This window comes from Anolis carolinensis, chromosome 3 (genome assembly GCF_035594765.1).
Source record: "Anolis carolinensis isolate JA03-04 chromosome 3, rAnoCar3.1.pri, whole genome shotgun sequence".
NCBI lineage: Eukaryota > Metazoa > Chordata > Lepidosauria > Squamata > Dactyloidae > Anolis > Anolis carolinensis.
In genome coordinates, this window is record NC_085843.1 from 219,577,003 (window position 1) to 219,602,645 (window position 25,643).

At 37.8% G+C, this 25,643-nt stretch overlaps 1 protein-coding gene and 1 long non-coding RNA gene across 7 annotated transcripts in view; one reads left to right on the forward strand and one right to left on the reverse strand.

The window, feature by feature from the left end:
• The window catches only part of LOC134298041 (uncharacterized), a 56,112-nt gene extending 32,805 nt beyond the window's left edge, over positions 1-23,307 (forward strand). For all 3 annotated transcript variants that reach the window (XR_010005020.1, XR_010005021.1, XR_010005019.1), the window contains 2 exons: positions 19,276-19,406; positions 23,204-23,307. This is a non-coding gene — a long non-coding RNA (uncharacterized LOC134298041). The remainder of the gene's footprint in view (positions 1-19,275; positions 19,407-23,203) is intronic.
• The window catches only part of ctnna3 (catenin alpha 3), a 1,223,202-nt gene that overhangs the window by 486,498 nt on the left and 711,061 nt on the right, over positions 1-25,643 (reverse strand). The gene's annotated exons all lie outside the window — the stretch shown is intronic.

The window sequence follows — 25,643 nt, forward strand, 5'->3', positions numbered from 1 at the left end:
AATCACACACAGGCATCTTCCAAGAAATGGAGGACCATCATCCTCGAACTATGAGGGATCGCCTAAGTATGTAAGTGTTGGTTATTTGTTGGCTTTATTAAACAATGATTTAGTGTATAAATATTTACTTATTGAGTGTTTTATCATTATTTTGCCTGCCATTATATTTTTTTGTAAAGAACAATATATAAACCAAGCAATCATATTCATAATAATATATGAACCCAACAAAGAATTACAGACAATGGGTTGGATTTTGGATCAGTTCTCAGTGAAAGAGGTCTATTTACAGAAAGGCTTCTGCCAGATTTGTGGGGGTGGAGATTCCCCTCCAGCCCATACTGCAGTCAGTGGGATCTTTGGTCTAACTAAGTAGAATTTTCAAGGAAGTGGTGAGATTAAAATGGGGAAAGAGGCAGGCAATTCTATTTTTGCTAATCCAGATTCAGATTCATATGTCAACACCTGTATGCAGTTCTGTAGTTAACAGCTGCTATTTCAATCTAGAAAACCTTTTTCCCTACTTTGCCCTGCAGTCTTCCTCAACTTTGACTACCCGGTGTATTATAGAGTATTGCACTTGAATAGAATAACTGTTGTATTTCCAAGTGGGAACAGCTGGATGCAAGAACAGAACAGCGAAGAATTCTTTTTATATTCCTTCAATATTGTGCCTTGCTTTAGTTTGAAAAACCTTTGTCTCTAGGAAGTCTGTCAACTTCTGTTGAACAAAATCCTTTTAGCTTATCAAAAACTGTTAAGATAATTTGCTGGAAAGGGAGAAGAAAAGAATGCTAACAATGCACCAAATCTGCCAAAATGTAATTATAGCTTCTGAACCTCAACAGTTCAGATTGCTAGCATCTTTGCTTATTGTTAAATTTTGAAATAATATCTCATGCATAATCATTCCCCTCTATCGTTAATGATCCCATTAAAGATACAATCAAGAGGTAAAGAGCTCAATTACTTGTCCATGCAACATTTAGTAAATGTAGACATGAAAAAAGCATTGTGAGATCACTGACATATTGAGAAATTTGTTGCATATCACTTGATGAATATTGTTCTATATTTCAATTTCAAGATCAGAAATCTTCTATAAAGAAGCAGTATATTGTTTTAATTATTTTAGATGATTACCACTCAGTGAATACAAGAAAAAGGTCTCCATAAAACTGGTTTGATAAAAATTGTGTTGGTGCCAAACTTATTTATTAGAGCAAGTTGGTTGGTTTTAGAGAGCCAATGAAAATTGCTCATATACACATTCAATAAAAAGATGGTTTCCAAGAAAAAATAAGTGATAACTGAAGGGTCACCAGAGTTCTTGGCAAATTGTAGCAGAAGGGAATAATAAGATGAACCGAAACCAAGATAACTGATTAAAATACAGATTAAAATATTTCCCAACAAAATGAATGAATAGTAATAAGTCTTAGTTAAAAAAAACAATTTTCTAAGCAACATATTACAAAGCACCTTAGAAGATAAGACTGCCAATGACTAGTAGTCATGGAGACTATACATTACTTCTAGAATTAGAAGAAGAATGCCTCCCAATAGTAGTTGAGAGAGAAACTAAAATGTGAGGGTTTTTTTCCTGCTACATTTTAATTTTTTTAAACATGGAGTTCTTTCTGTCCTAAGTGATTGACAAATTTTGACAAATTCTTCAAGAACAAACTGAGATTAAATTGTTTCCCATCTGCACAAGCTAATTTCAGAAGGTATGGCTGTTGCCACCACAGGGAGCACCATATGTTGCAATTGCCTACTGTATATGCGTTAGATAATAAGTTTCTTGGGGGGTGGGGAGAGGTGGCAATCCTCATTCAGCATTAACATAGCAACACACACAATAATTCAGTATTACAGTCAAAGCCCCTGGACATGATGGACAGATGGAGCTAACAATATTGCTTCCTCCCACATGTGGTTACATTTATCTCATGTTTTTTCTATCCCAAATGTGAAGTAATTTATGAATTTGGCTATATTCTGACTGAATAAATTCCACTCCTAGGAGTGCTTCTTCTCAGAGCAGGAGAGTTGAGTAAATTCAGTGCTCCCTACAATGTCAGGTTCACCACTTGTACGTGATTTTCCTTCCCAAAATGGAAAACTTTGTGCAAAATTACAGTGATATAATGAGATCAGCTGTAGATGCTGCCTCAGTTGCTGAATTTTCCAAATCTCCAGACACTAATCAGGCAGTTGGAGTATGAAATCTAGCTCTGTTTACTCTTTTTGACTTCTTAAACAACATTTCTAGGCATCCCATGAATCATAACATCAACCAAACATAAGCGGCCAGTTTTTAAAATGAAAAATGAAGACAAGGCACAAGCCAATATTAGCACAGTTGTTAATATACAAATCACAGAAGTTAAAAATCACAGAAACAAATATTAGAAGCTAAAAACACAATAAAATAATGTATATTATAATCTTTACAGATGTAGATTTTGTAATACAAATTGAGCATTCCTTATCCAAAATACTTGGGACCAGAAATATTCTGTACTTTTTCAGATTTTGGAATACCTGAATTTTCATGTACATATAATGAGATGGGACTCAAGTCTAAAACAAGAAGCTTCAGATATATCATACACACATGTTCTGAAGTCAACTTTTTACAATATTTTTAAATCATTTTGTGTATGAAACCAAGCTTGTGTAGATTAAATCAACAGAAAGCAAAGCAAATCTCAACCAGCTATGCAGACAATCTTGGGTTTTGGAATATATTGGGTTTGGGGATTGTTAAAATATGTTCAATCTGTGTCTTATTCAGCAGAATGTAAACTGTATGTTTTGGAATAATAATAGAAAGGTCTTGAAGAATTTGAGACTGTTTTTTTTAAGTGTTATGTATACAAAATTGTTGTTAATACTTTATGTTCTTTAGAAATGGCCCAGCATTCCTTAGCTAGAAAATGGCTAGCCATAAAATCCCAACCATCACAGCCACTACCCCATACCTCAGATTGATAGTTCCCTCAGAAGCCTGTGTAAATGAGATATGTAAACATGAAGATTTTACATTAAGATTCCAAGCTGTGTGGAGTTTCATTCTCTAGAATCAGCACTTTGAATTGGGTCCAGAATGAAATGAATCAGGAAAGATTGGTGCATTATATGTAATATTTCACACTATTTTCATTTCCCTCAGACTTTCTTCTACATGGTGGAATTTTTTTGCTGCATTGAGAGTCTCACAAATTAAATCTTTCTGAAAGCAAGTGAAATTATCTTGAGGCCCACAATAGCCATGGTGCGCTCTACTCTTCAGACTTTCATTGAGACTGCCAAAGAAAGATGATAGTATTTCTTTGAAATAAAATAAAATAAGGGGCTGAGAGTTTAACTGAATAATAGTTGAATACCTCAGCTTAGGAAATAAAGATTGGAAAAAGTAACATGCAATGGGACAGTATAGTATACATAAAGTAATGAATTAAAAACTACCATAAAAAGGTTTCCTCTCTCCAACTTGTATGTTGAAAATTACATCTCACAGCTACAATTCCCAAAACCTGGCTTATTTAAAGAATGTTTATAATTATAAGTGTGTCTCATATTTAGAAACCATGGAAGAGTTAACCCATTTTTCACAGATACATTTTTCACAAAAAAAATCCTGGAAAAGTCCTAGAAAATGATAAAAAGCTCATCTACCTCAGGAGAAAACGAACATTCCTCTACAGTATTATCCTCATAATCAAATGTCCAGAAATTTATACTACACAAAAATGCATGTGTTGAAGAAAAAAATCCCTCATAGGAAACATTTCTTTTCTCTGAAGGAAACAGAAGGGGTTGCACAAGAAGCAGGTTTTGGAACAAAGACCTCACATGCTCATATGTTTTTCTATGCAAAATAATTTCAGGATGCTTGAATGATGAGTGAAAATTCTACAAGATGGTTGCTGATCTATATCCTTCCTAATGGAGTTTCCTGACTGGGAAGCGTGGGTTTTTTTTGGTCTAGGAATGAAAAATAACAGATACTCTTTCATCCCTAACCTTTTAGGGAGGGGGGCAGGTTGAGGAAAGCTGTCATAAATGAAGCATCCATCAACAACTCAAAATTGTTTATATATTTTTGATGTAGTGTGATAGATGGTAGATAGATAGCTCTATCTATAATCTTAAATTTGACAAACATTTATTTTTATAACATTGGAAAATAATACTCTACTTACCAATGTTTCATTCTAACTCTCCCAATATTTATTGCTCAGAAGACTTTGCTGGACTACAAGACTTCAGATTTTAAATAATTTAGCACTTTATTTGAATTATATCTCACTAGAGCATACTAAATTGTACAAATATTATTATTAGTAGCAGCAGTATTATTATGATCACAATGATTTTTTTACACTTGTCTTTTCCCCTTTTTGTTATTTTGGGGAAAAAATCACAAATGAAAGAGGAGAGGAAAAGAATTAACAATAGAAAATATGTCTTCATTGACATATGTTTTGGCTTAGTTTTAATATGTCATGTGAAGTTCCGAAATTGATCAAAGGATACAGCAAAAGAGCATGCTTTCCTGAGGAGAGATTCAACAGGAAAGTGAGAAAGACCACAATTTCTACCATAAGCCTTTCAAGGCATGATAGGCAATGAAAGAAAAAAGGATATTAAATTAATGGAACATAAGGTCTTTGAACAGGTTATGTCATTTATATGCTCAAGATGGGAGGAAGATAAAAGAATAACACAATGTAACATGATTTTTGTTCCTGGGCTATAAATGTCAATTCCTAATTGGTTTTATCATAAAAACATGGGGAAAGGGTATTAAACTGCAAAAACTTTGTTTTTCAGAATATCCTGCAGCACATTTTGCCATAGTTTTTCAAATAGTATCTACAGAGTTTCCAACAATTCAACATAGTTTGTGGCAGCCGCAAAAACAAAATTTCTGGAGCATAACAACTACAGTACTTTCAAAGCAGGTTTCACAAAATAAAACAGAAAATAACATTTTCAAACCTGGAACAGAATTTTGTTAATATTTTGTTACATAGTGTAATTTGAAAGTTTAGTTTGAAGCTTTCTGAGCAGCCAATTATGCAGGTTGTTTTGGTCTTTTTCATTTTGCACATGAACCAACCAAACTAATGTTTAGTTCACAATAATAAAAGTGAACAGACTCCAGGTATTAATAGGATAGAGCTGTGTCCTATACAGCCTGTCCTGTAACCTCTAAGACAATGTTAGACTTTCAGATGCTGATGGAGATTATGATGAAAATACTAAAGGAATAAACCCTTCCAGAAGTCTCCTTTCCCCTGAAGGAATCTTGTTCTTCACCTAAGCCAAAGGAATGCCTTGGGTTAATTGTGGTGGTATCAAAACCACATTATCCAATACATATGAACATTTATGGAGATTAATTTTAACTGATCTAGGTAATCTACAGTGATTCTTACAGTCACTTCATATTTGTAACTATAGGTTCTCTCCTTGGAAATACTCCTAGTTGGCTGTGGAAGAAAGAGCACAAGCAGTTGGCAGCCTTTGTTTGCATCACCTAGAGCTCCTCGTGGTAAAACATCCTTAGAGAAATAAAAGAATGCTCCAAAACCCAATGACTATACAATATTACATCTCACTGAGTTGAGTTTAGATTGTAACAATAATCATGCCCTTTAAATATATTTGACAAGGCTGATTGAGCATATGTTTCCAAACTAGTATTCTTTCCCCAGTTGACTTGGAGGTCAAGTAGAAATATGGATGTGCAGTCTAATACTTTTTAATAGGATAAGGAAATTACTGTAAGTGACAACCATATTGCAAATGGCATATAAGAATGCTGTAATTGACAGAATTTCTGAACATTCTTGGGTTTAATCATGTGAAAAATAACATTACTAAAGACAGTTCTTGTTTATCTGGTGTCCTTTTCTTTTACATTACTTAAAAGTGCCAAATATTTTTAAAACAGCCACATTGAAAGCAATGAGATTTTTAAGCTGGATTTAGTGAATATACCTTATTGTATAAATCACTGCATCAAGAAGATATATCTGACCAATTATCCCACTCAATAGCTTCCCCTGTCCTGTTCTTGGAGAACGGAACAAGTCCTAGCAGATTGGAGGAGCGCAAATGAGGTCCCTATCTTCAAGAAGGGGAAAAAGGATGATCCAAACAATTACCGTCCGGTCAGCCTCAGATCGATACCAGGCAAGACTCTGGAAAACATCATTAAGTGTTCTGCAAACACTTAGAAATTAATGCGGTCATCGTTAATAGTCAACATGGATTTATCATGCCAGACTAATCTGATTTCTTTTCTCGAGAGAGTTAGGTCGATGCAGGGAATGCCATGGATGTAGCATATTTGGATTTCAGTAAGGCCTTTGACAAGGTCCCCCATGATCTTCTAGCAAACGAACTAGTCAAATGTGGGCTAGACAAAACTACTGTTAGGCTGATCTGCAATTGGTTAAGTGAATGAATCCAAAGGGTGCTCCCCAATGCTTCCTCTTCATCCTGGAAAGAAATGATCTGGACCCAGTTCTGTCATAAGGGGGAGTCATAGAGAGGAGGGAGCAAGCTTGTTTTCTGCTTCCCTGGAGACTACAGGGAAGGAGATTCCACCTGAACATGAGGAAGAACTTTCTCATTGTGACAGCTGATCAGCAGTGGAACTCTTTTCCCCAGACTCTGGTGGAGGCTCCTTCTTTGGAGGCTTTTAAACAGAGGCTGGGTGGCCATCTATCAGGGGTACTTGGAATTCAATTTCCCTGCTTCTTGGCAGGAGGTTGAACTGGATGGCCCATGAGGTCTCGTCCAACTCTATGATTCTAAATGTATTTGGGGGGGGGGGGAGAAAACAACAACAAAGAGCTCCTTGTTCAAATAAATCTGATTGACTTCCCTCCTTTATTGAAATTAATTTTGGTCTTTTCCTTTTTCCAATATATGAATTTTGTAAATTAGCACACCCTCAAATACAAAATCAGCCTATAGTGTGCCCATCTGAAGGTGAGGGACATGTTAACTTTTTAAAATGCTTCCCCCCCCCCCATTTTAAAAAATAAATGATTCCAGGGGCTCTCCAAAAATTACACATACTCTGGTTTTTGGTGATGGAAGTTGAGGAACACAGATCTCAATCTTCTTACTAGTTCTTCAAAAGAAGTAGGTACCCATGGGATTTCTATTTATCAAGTTCCTTGAGAATTGAAGAAACAGCATTTAAAAACATAACAAGAAGAGGAAAATGTCTCAGGAAGGCTTGACCGCTCTTGCTGCTGCTGTTGTTACTTTGCTGCTGCTACCACCATGGTTGTTACCACCTCCAGGTTTGGTAAAAGCAGGACAGAGGTCTCCTCCAATATGGAATATAGTAGTGCTAATGTGGTGCAGTCATTTGAGTGTTGGATGGAGACTCTGGAGACAAGTGTTTGCATTAATTCTATAATGTTGTTGCAATCTGTTTAAAGTTTAAAGAGTGGATATAGACAAGCCCCTAGGTCAGTGATGGTGTACCTTTTAGAGACCAAGTGCCCAAACTGGGGGGGGGGGGGGCACTTGAGGGGTGGCGATCAGAGGAGGGTGGGTGAGTGGGGGCAGGCGAGTGAGCAGGGTGGGCAAGCAAGCTGTCAAGCAAGCGGGCGAGTGGGGATGAACAGGGAATGGGTGAGTGGGCAAGCAACCAGGGGCAGACAAGCAAGTTGGTGAGCAGGCGAGTAAGGGGGTGGGCTCCTTCTGGCATATGTGCCATAAGTTCGCCAACACTGCCCTAGACTCTTATAGGAGAAAATTCCAAACCTATTTAAAGTTGGTAGTGGTCTGAAGATTGGCTATTACTGGGCACAGTGATCATCCCTTTCTTCTCCCTGCTTGTACACTCTTTTGCTGACATCTACAAAGACACCCAGCAATGGGCAGGAGATTGCTGGAACTTTCTGGCCGGCTGCCAAGGTGACAAGAATAACAGAACAGTTAAGTGTAACAGTCCAACCAGGCTGAATTGGTTTTAGTATCACTGGACCATCAGTGTCCCTCTGAACAGCTCTATGGCTTCTGGGGCCAGTCCACAGCATGTCTGTTCTCAGCTGGCCACAGATTTTTGTGTACAGATGTAGGTGATACCTAAGTCAACCTCTTCCTTGCTCTCTTCCCCTCAGAATATGAAAACTTTTTAAAAACAAAAACATGTGCAGTAAGGTCTTTTAATCGTATTTCTGTGCTGTACTTTTACTGTTGTTATCATGCCTTTAAAATTATTTGATGCTGTTTTAAAGTAGTCACATTGTAATATTGCTTAATAACTTGATATCATTTGGGGTTTTGGGTTTTAATTCAGGATATGAGCCACCTTGACTGCTATGTTGGGAGAAAGGCAGTAAATAAATAAATAAATAACAGTGACAAGAGCAAACAAACTACTAATTCAGCAGAGCTCTTAAGCTGCAATTGTGTGTGTGTGTGTGTGTGTGTGTGTGTGTGTTCCTGAGAATAAAACCCACTCAATTAAGTAAGGTTCACTACTAGGTAAAATGCAACTGTATTACAAACTTGGAGAAGAGATCTCAGTGAGATTTCACTCTGCTAGCTCTGCATCTTGACAAGCCAAACATCTCTTAAAAGATAAAAATATATCTGTTATAGCTTAGGTGAGAAATGCATGCCAGTAACATGAGGAAGGAAATACCTTTGCAGAATTCACCAAGATCAAAACAATTCAAACTTTCCTGGGATCAAAAAATAAAGCTTTCTTTACAGAATACATTCGCAATCACTGTTACTAATGTCCCCATTTATCCTGTGAAATAAGCACATAATTTTTGCTTTATTTTCACTTTTTTGTCTTTTGTTCTTCATGGTAATTTTTTCTTTATAATATTGCCAAAATGAAACTTTCGCTTTGTGTTTCCTGTACTAAAACCTTAGTTCATATTGTGGTTACTTCCCACCTTGATTATTGTAATCTTTTTTTTGACTGGCCTTCCATTATTTCACTTTAATTCTCTGGTTTCCATTCAATATTTTGATGCTTGTTACACCCCAGCTGTGGGACACCTTTTTACCCAGACACCACACAGCGATGAGAGAATTCACTGAACAAAGTTTATTAGGAAAAATATAAAAGAGAAAAAAAAAACAAATCCAGAAACTCCAAAGTTGCTGAGTATAGGTGACAATTAGTTTCAGGAATTCAAAAACTTGGAACTTCACTTTGAGCCAATACTGTGAAACAAGGCAAAATCCATAGACTTGATCAAAATTATATCCAGAACAAACAGAGAATAAAACAGACCAAAATACTATGAAGACCTGATCAGGAATTAAAATCCAGAAACTTAAAACTTAACCAAACAAACATGAACAATACCCAAAATCCAGAAATGTAAACACTTGAAGCAAGGCCATGAACTAAGAGTTGTTCTCATTTGAAATGCAATATTGTTCTAACCAACGTGAACCCTAAGATCATCCAGGGAGGCGCTCCTCTCGCTCCCGCCTTTGTCTCAAATGCGGCTGGTGGGGACGAGGGAGAGGGCCTTCTCGGCAGTGGCCCCCCGGCTCTGGAACTCTCTCCCTAAGGAGATCAGGTTAGCTCCTTCCCTGCCCATTTTCCGCCGGGAATTGAAAACATGGTTGTTCCAGAGCATGTTTGAATGAATAGGCCAAATAGAGCTGTCATCAGAATACTTCTTTATGTTTTAAAAGCGTATGGCACTTTATCACTGTTACTCATTTCCATGATACAGCACTTTACGAAACCTGTCCCCGCTGGTTTGCTTTTAATTACTCTGATTTTATCTGCTTGGATTTTAATGTATTGTATATTGTTGAAATGTTTTAAGTTTTGTCAAATATGCTGTGTTGTTGTTTCAGGTTTGTCCCTGTTGTGAGCCTCCCCGAATCCCTTCGGGGAGATGGGGCGGGATATAAAAATAAAGTTTATTATTATTATTATTATTATTATTATTATTATTATTATTATTATTATTTGTCTTGGAGCCCACTTACAAGCTTCTATTCCCTCCCATGACATCACTCATCATACACCAGTTTTTTTTGGGGGGGGGGGGGCGAGAATCTCTCCACACACTCTCTTGGCACAGCTGCAGCTGCTCTGACCTGGGAAACTCACACTCCCCCATATTCCTCTCAGGAAGAAACTATGACAGATTCACACGGGAACAGGTTTCTCTAACAGTCTGAGAACTGACAGGAGATTCACTAACACATCCCTCCATGCCACTTCCATCCCCCAAAAACCCCTTCTGAGACTCCACAAAACCCACTTCATCATCCTCTGAAGCATCCTGTTCTTTACAGAGCACAACAATGCTAACATTAAGTTGCTGTGAGTTTTCCAGGCTGTATGGCCATGTTCCAGAAGCATTCTTTCCTGATTTTTCACCCACATCTATGGCAGGTATCCTCAGAGGTTGTGAGGTCAGTTGGAAACTAGGCAAGTGGGGTTTATATATCTGTGGAAAGTCCAGCTTGGGAGAAAGAACTCTTGTCTGTTTAAGACAAGTGTGAATGTTGCAAATGGTCAGCTTGATTAGCATTTAATGGCCCTTGCAGATTCAAAGCCTGGCTGCTTCTTGTCTAAGGGAATCCTTTGTTGGGAGGTATTAGCTTGCATTGAATGTTTCTTTTCTGGAATTCCCGTTTTCTGAATGTTGTTCTTTATTTACTGCCCTGATTTTAGAGTATTTTATTACTGGTAGCCAGATTTTGTTCATTTTCATGGTTTCCTCCTTTCTGTTGAAATTGTTCACATGCTTCTGGATTTCAGTGGCTTCTCTGTGTAGTCTGAGATGGTGGTTGTTAGAGTGGTCCAGCATTTCTGTGTTCTCAAATAATATGATGTGTCCAGGTTGGTTCATCAAGTGCTTTGCCATGGCTGATTTCTCTGAAGTAGTCTGCAGTGTCTTTCATATTCCTTGATTCGTCACAGCAACCCAGTTATTCTGGTTACAAAAACCTTTTACTACACAATGCTAACGTTAACTTTTTGATCACATTATCCTACTTTTAATATCTGTTCATTGGTTACCCAGTTCATTTAGGATTCAGTACAAACTTTTTGTTTCAACATTCAAAGCCTTAGCTTTCCCCCTTTTTTCATGTCTTATTTTGTTTTTACCAGCCTGCTGGAGATCTACATTCAAAGAATTCCCATTTTAATGTATTGCTATCAATAATTGTACAAGTCTAATTCAATTTCACTGTTTACCTTTTGTACATTTTTAATTATATTGCTTTTTAAGCGTGAGTTACTTTAGGTCTCAATTCTAAAAAATAATGATATATAAATAAATTTAATCTTAATAGTTAATGTCGTGCCACATGAAGACCCTCACTGTTTACCCCTAGTAAAGCCCTTTTTAGTTAAAGGGATTAATATTTTATGTACAATTTCTGTGGGGATCAGTCTAGACAGCATCTTTGCACATGAAGTCTCCATCACTCTGCCCCATTAAGAATCCCCTCAGGGGCAGAGCCTTTGGCAAGGCATTTCTGGTCAGACTTTTTGTGACTGGAAGGTGAATCAAGAGGAAGGCCGGAGTGTCTACAAAATACCACATCCAATCAGAGCTGTATGAGCTGTATTTAAGTCAGATCAGAGCTAAATAGTGAGAACATCTTAGAGACAGTTGAACACCATACAAGAAAGAGACAAGCTGGAAAGCGTCCAGAGGAGGGCGACTAAAATGATCAAGGGTCTGGAGAACAAGCCCTATGTTTAGCCTGCAGAAGAGAAAGCTGAGAGGAGACATGATAGCCATGTACAAATACGTAAAGGGAAGTCATAGGGAGGAGGGAGCAAACTTGTTTTCTGCTGCCCTGCAGACTAGGACGCGGAACAACGGCTTCAAACTACAGGAAAGGAGATTCCACCTGAACATCAGGAAGAACTTCCTCACTGTGAGAGCTGTTCGGCAGTGGAACTCTCTCCCCCGGACTGTGGTGGAGGCTCCTTCTTTGGAGGCTTTTAAGCAGAGGCTGGATGGCCATCTGTCGGAGGTGCTTTGAACACGATTTCCTCATGAGCCATCCAGTCCCCAGGGGGTTGGACTGGATGGCCCATGAGGTTTCTTCCAACTCTACTATTCTATGATTCTATGAGTAAAAAGAAATAAAGATTCAAGAGCCTCAGTTCGGCCAGAATTGTGTCTATTTCACAGACATTAGCTCTCCTCATAAAAACTTTATAGTGAGACTCAGGAAGAGAGCCTAAAATGTTTGTCAGTTAATAAATTCCTGTTTGGTTCAACTATATAGTCTCCAATTTGTTCCCTGTGTATCCAGTTGACCTTCCAAGTAGTTAAGATAGTGTGGGGGCAGAACATTAAATAATAACTAATAGTTTCCTCTTTCTTGGTTCAATTTTCATACTTTCCCCCTTAATGTGCCATACAATTTGAATGGTATCTCTGAACATTTGTAGACTTCTTCCCTTGTTACTTTCAAATTTTAATTCAAAGCTTTCTTGTTTTCCAAAGCTTTTGGAATTTTAGTGTAATATTGTTTTTATAATGTTGTTTATTTTTATTTCATGTTTTTGTATGTTTGCTTTATATTGTTTTGTAATTTTTTTGTATTTCATCTGGATAATTTATCTTACAATTGTATAGTTTTATATTTCATTATTCCTTTGCTCTGTATATTTGTACATATATTTTAGACCCATTTACTGATGTTTTACTTGTAAATGGTGCTATATAAATAAATTAGAAGAAAAAGGAAGAAGAGGAGGAAGAAGAAATGACAACTTCAATTATCATCAATTAAATAGCAAAAACATTTCACCTGACTTCTAAATGTGCTTATGTTTGTACTGTATAAGGTGCAGCTAGCAACTCACTTACATTCTACAAAAGGTTAATTCTAAGCTTCAATAGTTGACTTCAAATAAATAAAATAATTGTGTTGTCAAAGGCTTTCATGGCCGGGATCACAGGGTTGTTGTATGTCTTTCGGGCTGTGTGGCCATGTTCCAGAAGTATTCTCTCCTGACGTTTCGCCCACATCTATGGCAGGCATCCTCTAACAAAAAAAGAGTTTGGGTTAGCTAACTCCAGCTTAAGCATAGAGAGTCAAAAGATGAGATTTTCTATTTATAAAAGCATTCCCTTAAAATCAACACAATGGAATAGCAAGCTTCACTCCAGAATATTACACCAGATTTGAAAGTAAGGTCAGTTTTGTTTGAGATATGCCATATGTTCAGAGAGGCAGGCAAGATGGATGAGATGTAACATTGAAGAAGAGTACAGAAAAGATCAGTTTGAAGAACTCTGTTTCTCTAAAGGAAACATTTTGTCTAAGAATGATGTTTCTCAAAAGTAAACCCAGCAGTAACCTAAACCCTAAATGTATTGATGTCATCCCTGTTGGAATAAAATTACAATCCCAGTTTATTTGATAAATGTATTGTAACATTCATTTACACTGGTTTCTAACAGATGTTATTATCATTGATATAGATCAACGATATCCATATATATCTATCTTATATAATAAAAGTGAAAATATGTTTGTGTGTATGTATTTTTGTATGTATGTTTTTATGTGATTTCAAAGATGGCTCCAACATCCAGAGAGCCCAGTGACCCCCCCCCCCCACACACACACACACAAAATCACCCATCCCCAACCAAAAATGGATCTGGACCAAGTGTGGCATACATACCCATCATGACCAACTATAAATACTGGAAGAGTTTGGAGAGGATGAACTCTGGACAATGGGAGTTTCAGTCCACTCACATAAAAAAAACATGGAGAACCCCATCGAGAATGGATCTGAACCATACTTGGCACACATACTCGTCATGACAAACTTTAATACTACCAGGACTTTGGGGGCAATAACAGAGGATGATATAAGTTGCAGCCCACCCACATCCAGAGAGCACTGTGAACCCCACTGATGATGGATCTGGACCAAACTTGACACACATACCCATCATGATTCCTGGATGAGGTTGATTATCTGGATCCATTCCAATCTGGCTTCAGACCAGGACATGAAACAGAAACAGCTTTGGTCACCTTGGTGGATGATCTATGAGGAGAGATTGACAGGGGGAGTGTGACCCTATTAACTCTCCTGAACCTCTCAGTGGCCTTCGATACCATCGATCATGGTATCATTCTGGGAAGGCTTGAGGGGATGGGTTAGGAGGCACTGTACTACAATGGTTACTTCCTCGTGAACTGATCCCAGAAGTGGTATTGGGGGAGTCCTGCTCAACCTCATGGCTGGTGGGCTGTGGGGTCCCTCATGGCTCATCATTATCCCCGATGTTATTTAACATCTACCTACAGCCACTGGGAGAGATCATCCATAGTTTTGGAGTTTGGTATCATCTATACACAGATGATGCCCAACTCTACTACTCCTTTTCACCCCATGCCAAGGAAGTTGTCCTGCCCATGAACCATTGTCTGAAGGTCATGATGCACTGGATGAGGGTGAACAAGTTGAAACTCAATCCAGACAAGATGGAAGTACTACTGGTGTCTCAGAAGACGGACCTGGGAATGGTATTTCAACCTGAGATGGATGGGGTTACACTCCCCCTGAAAGCTCAGGTGCACAGTTTGGGGGTCATCCTAGACTCCGCTTTAAACCTGGAGGCCCAGATGACGGCAGTGACTTGGTTGGCCTTCACACAGTTAAAGCTTGTGCGCCAACTGCACCCATTCCTGGAGATGTCGAATCTGGCCACAGTGGTACATGTGTTGGTTACATCCAGATAGGACTATTGCAACATGCTCTATGTAAATCTATCCTTGAAAAGCATCCAGAAATTACAGTTTGTTCAAAAAGCTGCTGCCAGGGAGCTGACCTCAGGGAGCATACCATGCCTATCCTGAGGCAATTCCATTGGTTGCCTGTCTGTTTCTGGGCTCAAATCAAGGTGCTGGTGATTACCTATAAAGCCCTATACAGCTTTGGTCCAGCCTTCCTGGAGAACCATGTCCCCTTCACTTTAAGTGCTCACCCTGGGATCCAGTGAGCAAACACGCATTGCCACACAGGCTCCTACCAGTATGAGACTACGCATTACAAGAGAAGGATCCTTTTTGGACACAGCACCTGCTCTCTGGAACGCCCTTCCAGAAGAATTAATAGCGGCACCATCCCAGTACTTAGCTTTAGGGAAGGAGTCAAGACCTTTCTATTCAAGAAAGCTTTTAATTGATACATAGGGGCATCCTTGGGAATTTTAAGCCTGTAAATAATTGAAGTGTCTCTGGTGGAGATAGTGATGGATTATTATTTTATTGTTTTAATTTATATATGTTTTTACCATGTTTTTATTGTTGTTTACAAATTTTAACTGTTGGAATTTGTATGTTTTTATGTTGTAAGCCATTATGAGTCCACATGCGGAGAAAGGCGGGGTACAAATAGTCTAAATAAATATATAAATGACCAACTTTAAATACCGGCAGGGATTGGGGGAGATTCATCCGGGGTAATGGGAGTTGCAGTCCACCCACATCCTTATATATTTTCTAATGAGATCATTCATAAAATCCAAAAACAAGTGATTACTTTTTCTGATGTTTATCCTTTCCAAATACCTAATCCAACCATCACTGGGTACCTAAGCTAATACTATAATACAAATAAAATAAAAACAAGAGGGTATCTCTGTGAAACAAATATATCTAAACTTAAAGGTCTTAAGCATTCATATATTTGCTCTTAACTGCATCTTTCTTTAAAGAAAGGGCGATACATCACTACTCATAAGCTTTGGTATCACAGTAAAATAATTATAGCTTACATAATGATGATGTGAGACAGATATATTAAAAAGATAAGAAAATAATATGAGGACAAAAATGGATGAGAAGAAGGTATGGGAAAAAGAGACAATTTTACTCACAAACCTAAGTGAGATTTTTTCAATAAGAGTCACGTACATTATTTTGATTATTCTAATATATACTACAACAAACAACAAAACTTTATTTATATACCGCTCTATCTCTGATAAAGACTCAAATAGGTTTACACATCATAAAAACATTCAATTCATATACATAATACAAAATACAAGAACTAATATAATAGCAATTAACAAACATATTTAAAATTCCAACATTTTAAAACCATATAATACCTAGTAAGAGCAATTGCAGATCGCTCCATTGAGTGGTTCTACAACAAATGGGTGTAATATATAAAATATATAAAACAGGCAAGATGGCAGTATGGCCGGAATAGGTAAAAATGGCATAAAGCCAAGGCAAAGTGTGACTGATAGCAAGGAACCTAGGCCAAAATTCCACACTTTGGCCTAATGTATAGCTATCAGGTAGGACTAATAGAATAAACACAAGATCAAAAGAGCAGGTAAAGTATAGGTCATGTAATAATCAAGTGTGGTGTCTAGAGTGGCACCACACTTCCAAAAGCCGATTTCGATCCTAGTTTTCATTTAATGGCTAAAGTGGCACCTAAGGCTTCAGGTTAATCATTTCCAAAAACCTGTTGGAACCATCAAGTTTTCAAATCCTTACGAAAAAATGTTAATGATGGTGCTAATATTAGCTCTTTGGGTAGGACGTTCCAGAGGTGGGGGCCCACCACCGAAAATGCCCTCTCTCTCATCACCACCAGCCATATCTGGGATGGCGGCTGGATCGAGAGGAGCGCCTCACCAGAGGATCTAAGGGGCCACACTGGGGCATAGGGGGAGATGCGATCGCAAAGATAGGTTTTAGTAAGGGAGTTGTTCAGTCCTTATAACTAGCTCCTGTCAGGAGTCTGGCTCTTTGAACTAGCTGGAGTTTCCGGGCCGTCTTCAAGGGCAGCCCCACGTAGAGTGCATTACAGTAATCCAGTCTACATGTAACCAAGGTGTGGACCACTGTGGACAAATCAGGCTTCTCGAGATATGGTCGCAGCTGGTGCACTAGTTTTAAATGTGCAAAGGCCCTCCTGGCCACCGCCAACATCTGAGAGTCAAACAACAGCACTGAGTCCAGGAGGACCACCAAGCTGCGGACCTGTGTTCTCAGGGGGAGTGTAACCCCATTGAGCACAGGCTGCCACCCAATACCCCGATCAACTATATACTATGATCTAGAATCACTACCAATGCTTACAAATTGCACTCATAACAATAACTATGTTTTTATGTGTGTGAATACTCTCAAGTAAATGAATTTGCATCACTCTTCCTTCCCTGTCACCAAACAAGGAAAGAGAAATCATCTTCCAACAGGAAAGGAGGAGTATTTTAAAGAAGCTCCCTTGGAATAAGCAGGCTCTCCATATTTTCATTTCAGATATTTTACCATTCTCATTTGACTTGGAATATGGCACAATATTTCTCTATAAGGTTGGATTTCTCTCTAAGGTTGTAAGCTTGCATGGATCTTCAGAAACAAATGATGCTCACAGAAGGTTGCTGGATACAGAATCCTTTATTTCCAATTGTTTGATAAGAAGCCAAGGTGGCACAATGGGTTAAACCCTTCTGCCAGCTGGACTGCTGACCTGAAAGTTGGGTTGCTGACCTGAAGGTTGCCAGTTCAAATCCACAAATCCTCTATTAGCAAATAAAGGCTGTTGTAATTTTTATCTCCTCGCCTCGGAATTATTTTTGGGAAACACAGGCTTTTGAGGTTTAAAAAATGGTCTTGCTTCTTCAAACCAAGGTAACAAAAATGTGATACTGGTTAGTTCAATTCAAGTGTCCTCAAACTTTTTAAACTGAAGACCACTTCATGGTCCCTTAGATTGTTGTGGGGCTGGACTATAGTTTGTTGTTTTTGTTGTGTGTCTTCAAGTTGTTTCAGACTTAGAACAACCTAAGGCAACCCTATCACAGAGTTTTCATGTAAAGATTTATTCAAAGGGTATACGCTTTTATCTTCATTTGAGGCTGAGAGAGTGTAAAAGGTAAAGGTAAAGTTTCCCCTGACGTTAAGCCCAATCATGTCTGACTCTGGGGTTGGTGCTCATCTCCATTTCTAAGCCAAAGAGCCGGTGTTCTCCGTAGACACCTCCAAGGTCATGTGGCCGGCATGACTGCATGGAGCGCCGTTACCTTCCCGCTGGAGCGGTACCTATTGATCTACTCACATTTGCATGTTTTCAAACTGCTAGTTGGCAGGTGCTGGGGCAGGTGCTCATTCTGCTCCCGGGATTTGAACCTCGCACCTTTCGGTCCGCAAGTTCAGCAGCTCAGCGCTTTAACACACTGTGCCACCAGGGGCCCCTGAGGGAGTGTGGCTTGCCTAAAGTCACCCAATGGGTTCAGAACTACTGTCCAAGGTTCAAATAACTACACCATGCTTTCTCAATTTTCCCTTTCTTTTACTTTTATTCTATTATTTATCCTATCAACCTTTCTTCCTTTTCTCCTTCCCTCCTTCTCTCCCCTTTTCCTTCCTTCCTTCCTTCCTTCCTTCCTTCCTTCCTTCCTTCCTTCCTTCCTCCCTTCCTTCCTTCCTTCCTTTCTTTCCCTTTTTCTTACTTTTCTTTTCTTTTCCTTTCATTCTTCCCTCCTTCCTCCCTCTGTTTTGAAGTGAGCAAGAATGAGGTGGAGAGGATTCCTCTGTTTTGGAGGGACAAAGAGAAGGGAAAGAAAAGGAAAGGGGAGTTATGGAGCAACAGGAGGGTGGCAGCAGGGTGCAAATGGAGGCAGCAGTAGCGGTAAGCCTAAAGTTTATGGCAGGGGCTGGATAAATGGTCTTGGTGGGCCATATTCATTGTTTGGCTTAACTACAGGTACATATATTAAAAGCTGAATATTCTGCTGAAACTCTGTACAATTTTATATACACTGATGGTGTCACCTGCTGCAGTCTGCACCTCCCTTGTGACAACATTAAGAGTGACAAAGTACATAAACTTAATATGCAAAAAACAAATCAAGCCTCTTAACAAGAAAAGCTTTACAAAGACTACTGTGGGCAACTTATTAGTTCCTTTATCATGCCCTTTCCACTACATCAGTTCAACAAGATGTTATGTTGTTTCCACTTTAAGAGAAGAACATATATATTTTATTCATAGAAAATAAAACAAAGTTCCTAGAGGGGTAAAAGTGAACAAAATGTGATGACATCTAAATGATATGAACCTTTTTACAAAAATGACAATTTACTGTGTTATTACTCTTGAAATGAAAATGGTTTAAGGTATAATGCCATGAATATTACGACTCCTAACCATCAGTTTTCATATTCTTACTTAGTGAGAAAAGAAACAGAAATCAAAAGATAGATGTATTTTATTTACAGCTTCCAAGTACAGCAATGCTGAGCAGAGAGGGGGGAAATGTTAGCATTTCTAAGAAGCACTGCTTTTCAAAGGCAGAGGCAGAAATGACAAGGGAGGAAGATCATTTCTGTCTTGAAAAATGAAATGAATGGTAGGTAATTTAAATATTTATTTATGCCACTACAATATTTATTTCAATAGCATAAGTAAAAAAAAAACACCTTTCCCCCCCCCAACAGCATGTAAGAGGTAGACAGATGTGGTTCTGAAGACATTTTTTATCTATAGCTAGCTTCCAGAAGTTGTAAATAAGAGGAAATTAGGAAATGGTCCCAATTAGAAACTGTTTCCAATACTCAAGAAACCCTACTAGAAACAACACAGTCATCAGCAAGACTGCTGTGAGATTCTTTAGTCTTTTAAAAGAATTAACCTGTACAAAAATGCATATGGTTTTATTATGCAAAAAATAAAATATGCATTTTTGTTGAGAAAACCATTCTTTCTGCACCAATTTTTTATACACAGAAAGAGCTTTTTGTTGGATAGATTAATGTAAATAGGGAGAGGGACCCTTTTTTTGAAGAGTACCTTAACTGTGAGCATTATGGAAGCTAATCCCTTTTTGGATTTAAAGATGAAAAGAGCTTCAATCTTGATTAACAGGTTGCTGGTGAAAATTGTTTTAAACTTATATGCAGTTCTCTTGGTTATGCATGGTCTGAGTCCCATTTATTTCCATAGAACTTCATTTCTAATGACTTCAGTTTTTTATAACTCCAGCTTTAGAGTGAGAGAGAACTCCTCCATGTGGAAACATGCATTTTTCCAATTTAAAAAGAAATTTTGGATAGGCCTGTTTTTCATTCAGAGATTACAAATGCATCTACATACGTAGGAGAAACCAGAGCTGGTTCAGAGTGGCCACACTGGCATCATCCATTCTATTATGGCAATGGGAAAGAGTCAGCCCTGCTGGATGGCCATCCTTACATTTATCATCCTGTTGCTTTCACAGAGATCCAAAGAGCTCCTGCATGCAAATACAATTTTCATCCCCATTGAGCAACACTGTGAAAACATTTGCACTCTCTGATGATCTTTCACATTTTGGAAAGCTGTCTAAATGAAAATATTGCCAAGGGTTTTTGTTATCGTTGCTACTCCTGAAAAAAATCTTTCTTTTTATTCCTGTGCAAGAAGAATAATGATTGGTCATGTATTCAGTGGGCGAGTCAACATTTCAAGAACTCCTTTCTCACCAAGCACAATAAAAGTTATGAACTATATCACAACCTGATAGGACATGTAGGCAGGTTATTTTTCTAATTTCTTGAATTACAAGATAGACGGGCCTCTTGACTGTACAAAACCTAGCTACTTCACATTCCTATCTAAAACTGCCTTCTTCGTTCCTTATAAATGTTTGGTACACTTTATCTAATGTATGGAAAAATCATTTGTCCAATTATGCAAATTCAACATTTATTTTCAAAAATATTAACATTCCAAGGGCAGTATCCAACAGTCATTCTACTAGTGCAACTGATGTTGCACTTGTACCAAGTTCTAAAGGCTATCCACATGAGAAATTCAATACCATTTAAAATTTCACAAATGGTTGCACAAGCAGTAATGTGATCAAAACAAAAGATTATATGAACTACATAACATACAGTAGAGTACTAATGGAAACTCTATGTTGGATTTAGGCTCAAAGATGCAATTCTAGGAGGGAAAACATATAAAGCCTTGTATTGGAAGAAACTGCAAGAACAGAACATTAAAATTGAAATGCGGTTACTAGGCTAATTGTTGTGTTATGTACAGCCCTCTCCTTTGGCACAAAGTTGGAATTCATATTACCCAAAAGTCTAGGAAGCAAAAAGGATGAATGGGAGTTAGCTATGATAAAATTATATATTTTATTGACTTTTTTAGGGGTTCTCCATCATAAGCTGAAGTTAACTTAGTCACAGTTAATAACAACAAAGAGCAGCGAATTGTCATAATTAGAAACAATTCATAAATATGGATTTTTTTATAATTAAAAATTAGCACTTCTTTTTTGCTGAAGGGCAGGATAACAAAAATAAATAAATAAATAAATGCAATACTGAGTAGTGTAGGTGTGCAATTTTTCCATTAGTCATCGTAAGTCATATCATATTCGTAAAATTTGTATGCACGGCATAATATCCAATGCGCAGGCATGACCCACACCAAAAACCAGCCAGAATTCCAATAAATTGTTGAATCTGCAAAGAGAACTGACTGATACTTCTAGTAAGTAAATCTCTGTGCTGGGGTGAGAAGAAATCCCTAAATGGAAGTTTAATTGGTTAATATGAGAGGCATTTGATGTGATAGCTGTTGTGGCTTTTTTTTTGAAAATAAATATTTGTTGAAACTTTTAAAATTCCCTAAAATTAGTCGATGTATTAATATTTCTGGAAGCTGGGGAAAATGATTCCCTGTTATCTTGTGTCATTGCATAGAAAATTCAAGGAGACAGCTCTTGTGGGTTTTTTTTTTAAAGAATGTTGTTTATAAAAACCTTGAAAATTCCCCCAAAACTCAGTGGATAAGTGAAACCTTTTGAAACTTAATGGGCTAACAATGATAAATGTGTTTGACTATTGTAGTAGGTTTCACCCCAATACCTGCACAAATAAGGAAAAAAGCAGCCCCTGAAGTTTCCCCACTTGCTCAATTACAACAATGAAAAAGTAACGAAATTTCATTACTCTCATTAAAGTAATAACATTTTCACTAACAACACTTTAGAAACACTTTAGAAATAAAACACTTTTGACTAGACAATCCCCAAGATAACTTGGCTCCAATTAGGATGTAAAATCTCGGCCTGACACTACACTACTGTTATCTACCCAATATACTATGCTCCATGTTACATTGCCCTCGATCCCTAATTGCCTTCCGACTTACACACTTACATATCAGTCCTATAATCAAAATTGATTTGCACCAGTCCGCAGATCTATGCCCAGAAATTGATTGGTATCTCAGGTTCATTGGTTGTTGGTTCAATGGCTGCTTTTTACCCTGTTAAAATTTTGTTGTTTTTAATCTGTTTTATGATATTGTTTTATGTATCTTGGTGCGTTATTTTAATTAAGTTGATCAGACTTGTCCCAAGGTAAGCCGCCATGAGTCCCTTCAGGGAGATGGAGGCAGGTTACAAAAATAAAGTTATTATTTGAAACACAACAAGATGAGTCCACAGCAGACACTCTGATGGCTGTTGTATTGGATCACACATCGGACACTTCCTAAGTGTCTAGGATTATTATTATTATTATTATTATTATTATTATTATTATTATTATTATTATTATTATTATTATTATGCCAGTGCCCCCTAATTTTGCAATGAGTTTTGAAATATTTTTTCATCAATCGCACAGCCCTACTGTGAAACAATCACATATTGGACCATTTCTTTTCTTTCCACCAGCTTTACAAAGGTCACATATTTTACAGACCTAAGTTTTGAATCCACATTTTGTTATGATTCATAAGCTGACTGCCAGCAGCATTGTCTGAGAGGAAACCAAGCTGGTCATCTAATCCCAGATCACCTTCCCCAGTGTGAGAAATAAATTGCATGTCATATGCAATTTGTGAAAGGTGCACAGTATGGTGGTATGATGTATATACACTATAACACTTGCACACACTTTCCCTGTTTCTTATTCTTCCTTGTCCAGGTTTTCTTTCATTATGTTGACAATAATAGCTTTAGTGGTTTGACAATCTGATTCATATATATGATAAGAAAGCTTACTATATTCCCCAGATATCTTTCCAAGCTATCTTTTGGAAAAGACAGCCAATTGAGTTATGATCTCCTTACTTGAGGTCTGAATAGAAATATGATAGTGTAAAAAGGAGAAAAATCTGATTTCTCTAATGTTGTTTTTCTAGAAGGTAGATGGCATGCTTTAGAAACCAGCACCCAGGAGAAAAAAGGCTGACACAATAAAAATGGTGAGACAAGAATCCATTTGAATAAAATGAGACAGATAAAGGACTTCTGCTTCGAACTGCTATTTTTTTTAAAAAAAAAATCCCAGGTTATTCAGTGATAAAGATCATAATAAAAATACAGAATCCCCATGATTTACAGCAGGTGCCCTGCCTTCCAATGCAAATATGTCTGTATTTGGGGGATGGTGGGGGGGGGACAATGTGGGTTCTGTTGCTGTTGGCCCTGAGCTGATAGAGTTGGCCTCTGATAAGATGTTGGAGTCCCTGTGCATTAGTGTTTGGGCGTATTTTATGCAGAAGCTGCAGTAGCAAGACAAAATCAGGATTTCAATATTACCATTAGCAATGTGATCTCATGCAAAATAGTATCTGGATCCACAAGGAATGCAGGACATATTTCCATCTTGCCGGGGGAGTGGGTGTTCTCTATAGGAAGAAACTTGTATGTGGAGAGGAGGGAGAGAGCATTAATTGTTTACTTTGACATTGATTCAGACATGCTAATAAAACATGAGCATGAATCATCGCTTCATTCGAGAAGAGATTGGTGGCTATCCTTGTGGTCACTAGTGTCTACCACAATTCTAATGAAATCCTCCTGATACTGAATAAGAGGTATATTGAGGAAAATGTGCTTCCTCCATTGTTGAGTAATAGGCCATCAACATGACAACTGCTGGTGCCGCTGTAGCTAGGAGCCCAGCCAGAACTTCTACCATGGAAGAGGAAGAAGATCAAGGAAGGTAATTGGAAGTCACAAACATTTTCCATACTGCATCATGTGTTTTTGCATGTGTATACTTGTGTACTGTACATCCATGCATTCCCATGTTCAGAAGGCCATAGTATAACTCAGATCTTAGGATCTTCAGTCCTTTGAAGGTCTTGTGAACTAAAATCCAACCCAAATCATTACTGTGTCTTAAGAAATATACCCCTATTTCTTTCGTAAGGGAAAGGACAGAGATTATTAAACTATTCCCCTGCAGGAATGTCAATTAGCCGATATACAATGGTTCAATACTAAACAGCACTTAAATGTAGAAGAGAGCTATTAATTACTCCCAGAAAGAAACTTAACTTGCTTAGCCAGCCAGCTAATGATCATTGTATCACTGCTTACAGGGAAATATAAGAATACATCAAGGGAAGTAAGTTTACGTGTGATTTCTGGAGCATACAAAAATATTTATAGTATCATAAACAAAGGTATATCTCTGTAACTGTATTCTACCTGTTTGTTTGTTAGGTTTGTTCACTGTGTGTCTTTGTTTGTTTCTATACACATTTATATAGCCTTGTAGGATTACTTATGTACAACTGAACTGTATTTTAAATGAATAATTTGACAGAACCTATAAGCTGAATAATAAACAATGGTTCTGGTTTATATTTATAAGGAGGGAGATATATGGAAGCATATAGTGATTCTATTAAATAGGACTTTTATGTGTATTTATAAATGTTATGTATATTTTCACATAGGTTTATAAATTTATGCACAGTAGAGTATTTGGTTTACAGAGAAAATGATATCCCTCTAAGTTGAAAAACTGACCTCTGAAGTGCAGTAATGTACCACATGGCAGCTTGCTTTTTCAGCTTATTTCTCAAGGTGAAAAGGAATTTTAGCTAAGCTTTTCTGGTTATAATTTATTGAACTATAACTACACAAAAGGACAGAGCATCTGCTGTGTTGTGGGAAGGAGGAAAGAATCTCTATTTTCTATGCACATAACTTCACACAATGAACTTAAAGTATATGTAATTTGACTTTTGAGCCATTTGCTCATGAAGACATCCAAGAACCTCAGTACGCATGCGGAATTATATTTTCCCAATGGTGCTCACCATGTACATAACAGAAACAGGCAACCATTGAGCCTTCTTTAATCTGTCAGTGCTCAATAGGTTCTTAGCCTATCTATTGCCATTCTGGTCTTAGTATGGGGAAAGATGTCCTATGGATGAATGATTCAGATTGTGCACCTAGCACCAAAAGCTTACTTTAGAAAGAAGGAGCACCCCCAAAAGTATATATAATACTTAACTGGGGGTGGCTAGGCTGTAGTTTTATTGTTACCATTGTGCAGTGTTGGCTTTGCAAGAGGAACAGATCTAGAAAGTGGATGACCCTACTGCCATCTGATCATAGAATCATAGAATCATAGAATCATAGAGTTGGAAGAAACCTCATAGACCATCCAACCCAATCCCCGCTAAGAAGCAAGAAAATTGTATTCAGAGCACCCCGACAGATGGCCATTCAGCCTCTGCTTAAAAGCCTCCAAAGAAGGAGCCTCCACCACACTCCAGGGCAGAGAGTTCCAGTGCCGAATAGCTCTCAAAGTTGGTTGGTTATTTATTTATTTATTTA